The following is a 5,378-nucleotide window of genomic DNA, read 5'->3' as shown; positions in this document are numbered from 1 at the left end:
CGAGAACGAAGTAATTAACATGAAAAAATCATGGAAATGAACGAATGAGGAACAAGTTGCTGCAGACTTTTTCATTTTGTGTCTGATGAATAGAGTAAAGGTTCGAAATGTGTATAAGAGCAGATATGTATGACACAATAGTTATGAAAATTGTAATAGCAAATAAAAATGTCATGTTTCACCAATAATCGACCATCTGACAACTTTCTGAACAACAATGTAGAACTATTTACAAAAAAGGAACATTTAGAAAACAACTGTGCCCTGAAATTTGTTCCTTTGTTGTTAAAAACAACATTTGCCTGTACCTCGAGTTACAAACATGTGACAAATGAGAGCTAGACGCAATGTCAGTGTAAGCCTTAAGAGGTGTCACGTGATTAGAAAACAGATTGGCAAAACATTAGTCTCTGATTTGCAAGACACAGAAAGATAGGAGACATAACCAATAAATTTAGGAATAAGAGAAATTCCAAAATACATTTACTGTAGTGGGCAAATATGAGCGTTTCTTTAACTGATTAACACAAGGGGATCAGCTTATCAGGATAAACTTGGAGTTAAGAGATTGTCCCTCATTACTTAATTATCCAGTGACTATTAAGAAAATGTAACCGATGTCCTTTTTGTCAGATTATGGTTTGAAGGAGGACAGATTAAATATGCTGGCAAGAGCTGATGCGGTAGATGATGCTTTGTTGTCTTCAAAGCAAGATGCTTTGAAAATGACTGCCCACCTGAATCCGCGCAATGGATGTGGGGGTTTGGAGACCACTCCAGCAGTCGGAATGATCCCAGGAGTCCCAGGCATGCCTAACCTCATCAAGAATACTGGTATCGCTCGAGTGAGTTGCTGTACTAGTATTTTTTTTTTTTTTGGGGGGGGGCTTTGTAGATACCTGCAGGAGACTGCAGACATATTCCAAATAAAGGAACAAAGCTTTGCTTGACTGTGATACTATTTATTAGTATAATACAGCTGTTTAACTATTTAGTGATGTTTGATATTGATGTTCTTTTCTAGTGATTTCTTTGTACATTATGGCCATACTTGATAATTATCATCATCACCATTTAATAATGACTGTGGTGGATCTGAGTATACTCAAGGGATACACAAGTATCCGTGGAGAGTTTTGTTGAGGATCTGTAGACATGTATGGACAATTTTCCAAGGAATTATTTTTTCTAAGATGATTTTTCTTTAATGCATTTTTAGAGTTTTCTACTAGCATTTGTCTTTACTGGTGAGGATTGTAATGACTGTAATGTATTTGTGTTTACCAGTACTATATCTTAGATCTTTTTTCAGACAGAGTCCATGGAATGAACAAGAGTGTGGGCTTGACATATGAGGGCATTCATTATCTTTGTAAGCAATCTGCATTCTATATTGGACTGTAGGATTTAGACAAGTATTTCAAAATACTAAGGTTACTTTCTCTTGCATAAATTGTAATTGATATCTTGCAATCACTGTCCTCTATGATATGTTTCCTTGACAAGATATGCAATATTCATACATTCATATAAACAGTATGTATATCCTGATTACAGGTGTGTAGGATTTAATTCTCTTTTTTAATGATTATACCATGTGTTCACTGATGAGTATTTCTAATGAATTTAATGTTTAACTTATTTTTTATTGATGATCGCTAAAAAGTTTCAATTCACTGTGAAATGTGTTAATTATTACCTATGAATTTTTAATCAGTCTTGTTCACCCTTTTCGATGTGAACATGGCTTGCCCAGGATTGCGGAGACTTTATTTGACGACATTTTCTTGTTTTAAAGTAGTTTTGAAATCAGCAATGCTCGGGAGTTTAGACAAATTCTTGATAGCCATTAACCGGGTTAGGTAAGTGTGCAGGAAGTAGGGCGGCGTTTGTTGGCCTGTGACCACATCGCCATGTTCCCGGGTAGTATAGATTTGAACTAATTTTCTATCATTGATATCTGCTGACCCAAGCACATGTGTCAACAGGTACACCGGGGAGAGGGGACGGTAAAGGAGGCGAGAACAGGCTGGATGCGGTTGCATCACCTGCCACTGCTACCCAGAGGCAAGAAAAGCCCTCATACTGGGGGTGCAATAAGAACACCTGGGAAGCCAAGAGTAGTCAGTTCAACCAGAGTTCAAGTGGTGAGTGGGCAACTCATAGTAGGCCCATCCGCCATGATAGGCTTATGTCAGCCATGGTTGGTGTCAATATGCAACAAGACGCCCAATATTATAAGTCTTAGTAACATACTTTGACCGTTTCCCCTCTAAGTCCGTTCTCCCCAAGTGTGTGTGTGTATTTACCAAGTGATTCAATGTTATCTACAATTATGAGGACTCTACAGTAAACTGTTCCAGTGATTCAAAAGTCAGCGAGAGACTTATATTTCCTCTATCATGAACTAATTTGAGATTTAGAGTTCCATTTACTATGTTATTAAAGAGATTCCTTCATTCATTTGAAAAGATTTCTGCTCATGTTCTGTGAAAATTAACTTAAGACAATAAATCCTCTTTAGAATGTAAAAGTTGTCTAATTTCCCACCTCCCATCATTTATTATTTAATTGCCACAACCTAGTGACAGAATGCAACACGTATATATATTTATACCAGTTTACAAAAGGGAAATGGTTTTACATGCATATAGAGGAGGCCAGCGTGCATAGTACCGTAGATACTGTTCCCAGAGATGAAAGAAAGAAAGAGCCAGTCATTCTTTTGCATTTATTATAGACCCAATCCCAGGTAACTCTGCCCTCCACCATCTGCTATTGTCCGTCAGGGAACCTGAGGTGTTTAAACCATTTGTATTGTAGCCACCACAGGGCCAATGGAGAACGTCTCCATATTCTTCTGTGTCACGTCTTGCAGGTAGTGGGCGGTAAAGGTCATCCAACACTTCCACACACACGCACTTGTAGGACCTGCATCACAGTAGTTTTCTTGAACGTTAGGAACGTACCTATGACCTAACGTCATGAGTTCTGGGTCGTCTCATTTGTGGAGAAGGATCAGGGTTCAACACTTGGTGTATGACCTTTCTAATCCAAGCAGAGATTGGCTCTTGGTGATCCTTCTCTTGACCTTCCCCGTGCTGACAAAGAGTGCTGAGACTCGGGGGCGAGCTCCTGTGGTTCTCTTGAGGTAGTACTTCGCACTCCTTCCAGGACAAAGTAGCATTTGATCTGGATCATCAGTTACCTTACGAAGCCTTCTAATCTGGAAGGGCTCGAATCTAGGATCAGCTACTCCTAGATTTTAAGTCATGGTGATAAACTCAGGAATGAAGCCAAGCATTAACTTCCAATCGCCTTGAATGGAAGACATTGTAAGAAAGACCACAGAGTTCGACGACTCTTGGCCGAAGCCAACACAAGCAGGAAAACTGTCTTCAAGGTCAGGTGAAAATCTGATGCTTGGCGTAATGGTTTTAGATGGGCACTCTTCAGAGACTTAAGGCCACAAACCGGGTTCTATGGAAGTGGTCTAACTTCTGACAGAGGAAAGGTATGCTTGAAGCTCCGATGAGGAGAGAGAATTCCAATGAAGAGGAAATGTTAACTCTTTTCAGCCTAAGGGCGAGGCTCGAGGCTGAGCGGTAGCCTTTCACCACCTAGACGAAGAGGAGCATTTCCTCCCCTCCTAACTGGAATATTACTAGAAAAAGAAGGAAGAGGGCTGACAGATTTCCTTGTTTTTGAGGAAGATCCTGACTATGAAGTAGTAGGTTGGCCAGGGCACCAGCCATCCGTTGAGATACTACTGCTAGAGAGTTATCAAGTCTTTTGACTGGCCAGACAGTACTACAATACCTCCTTCTCTCTGGTTACGGTTCATTTTCCCTTTGCCTACACATACACACCAAATAGTCTGGCCTATTCTTTACATACTCTCCTCTGTCCTCATACACCTGGCAACAATGAGATTACCAAACAATTCTTCTTCTCTCAAGGGGTTAACTACTGCACTGTAGTTGTTCAGTGGCCACTTTCCTCTTGGTAAGGATAGAAGAGACTCTTTAGATATGGCAAGAAACTCTTCTAGGAGAAGGTCACTACAAAATCAAACCATTGTTCTTTAGTCTTGGGTAGTGCCATAACCTCTGTACCATGGTCTTCACTGTCTTGAGTTAAGTTCTCTCGGGCACACTATTCTATCCTATTTCTCTTCCTCTTGTTTAGTTAAAAAAAAAATATAGTTTATACAGGAGATATTTATTTTAATGATGTTACTCTTCTTAAGATATTTTATTTTTCCTTGTTTCCTTTCCTCACTGGGCTATTTTCCCAGTTGGAGCCCCTGGGCTTATAGCATTCTGCTTTTCCAACTAGGGTTGTAGCCTAGCAAGTAATAATAATAATAATATGAACAATCCACTAGAAGCTGCTTCTTCCTTTTCTTCCCATTTTGCACCTACTGCTCTGAAGGCCAATCTCTACATTAATTGCAGGGGGGAAGACTGATAAAAATCACCTCTGCAAGAGGTGCATTAAGATGGAAATCCACATGAATCCTGCTAATAAATGTGCCGCACTTTCCTTCAGCGACTCCAGGGCAAGAACACTTTGTCTACTCATGGTTTCATCATCATCAACCCCATTTCCACTGAAAAGAGAAAGGAGAAAAAAGTTGAAATGCCAGTTTAAGAACACCGAGAGTATGTCTGTATACCTTGCTGGCTGATGTCAAAATGACATCTATGTATTGTTGAGGGGGCAGGGCTTCTCCCGCCACCTGCCAGTAACTACTAACATATCTAATTGAAATTTTTACAGCCGAATTCCAGCCAAGTTGATATCATAATCCTATTAAGGAATGAGGATTTGTATTCATGTAAGAACAAATAAATAGTTTGAAAAAGGAAAACTCTGTAAAATATTATTACGGTGTACTGTACTATAAATACTTCGAGTATCCCACAGTAGTATGAAAGGTTCTTGGCCACAATTCTTCAGCCGTGATGGATAGCTTCATTTTGACATTTTGATTGCTTTAACATTACCTTTTAATTTCCCATTTCTTTAATAAAAAAAAATCTTAAGGCAAGACCTATAGGCCTAATTATATTCAATGACACTCTTCTCCTTCAACTATTGTACTTTTAAACATACATTATTTTCAAACGATTACTTATACTCCTGAAAAAAAAAGGAGAATTATTTACCTGTTTACTTTTCCAAAGGAGCATAGTTAAGCAATTTTTCAATGAGGTCAACATGGCCTAGCAGCATTCTACGGCAACAGTATCTCTTCAGACCCAGGGCATCCAAAGCATCTCTAAAAACAAATACAATATATTAGAATATATTCACTATCAAGACAAACTAAATATGATGTTCATGGGTAATTACATAATATAAATTTCTTTATA

General features: G+C 38.9%; 1 long non-coding RNA gene across 1 annotated transcript; it reads left to right on the top strand.

Moving 5' to 3' along the window:
* The first annotated feature begins 238 nt into the window (after positions 1 to 238).
* On the top strand, positions 239 to 2,552 carry LOC137648421 (uncharacterized). Its single transcript, XR_011045612.1, has 3 exons — positions 239 to 845; positions 1,313 to 1,372; positions 1,989 to 2,552. It is a non-coding gene; the product is annotated as an uncharacterized lncRNA (long non-coding RNA).
* The last annotated feature ends 2,826 nt before the right edge of the window (positions 2,553 to 5,378 follow it).

This window comes from Palaemon carinicauda, chromosome 10, assembly GCF_036898095.1.
Source record: "Palaemon carinicauda isolate YSFRI2023 chromosome 10, ASM3689809v2, whole genome shotgun sequence".
NCBI lineage: Eukaryota > Metazoa > Arthropoda > Malacostraca > Decapoda > Palaemonidae > Palaemon > Palaemon carinicauda.
Note: the sequence above shows the minus strand (reverse complement) of the source record. Positions and strands in the feature narration are given on the sequence as shown.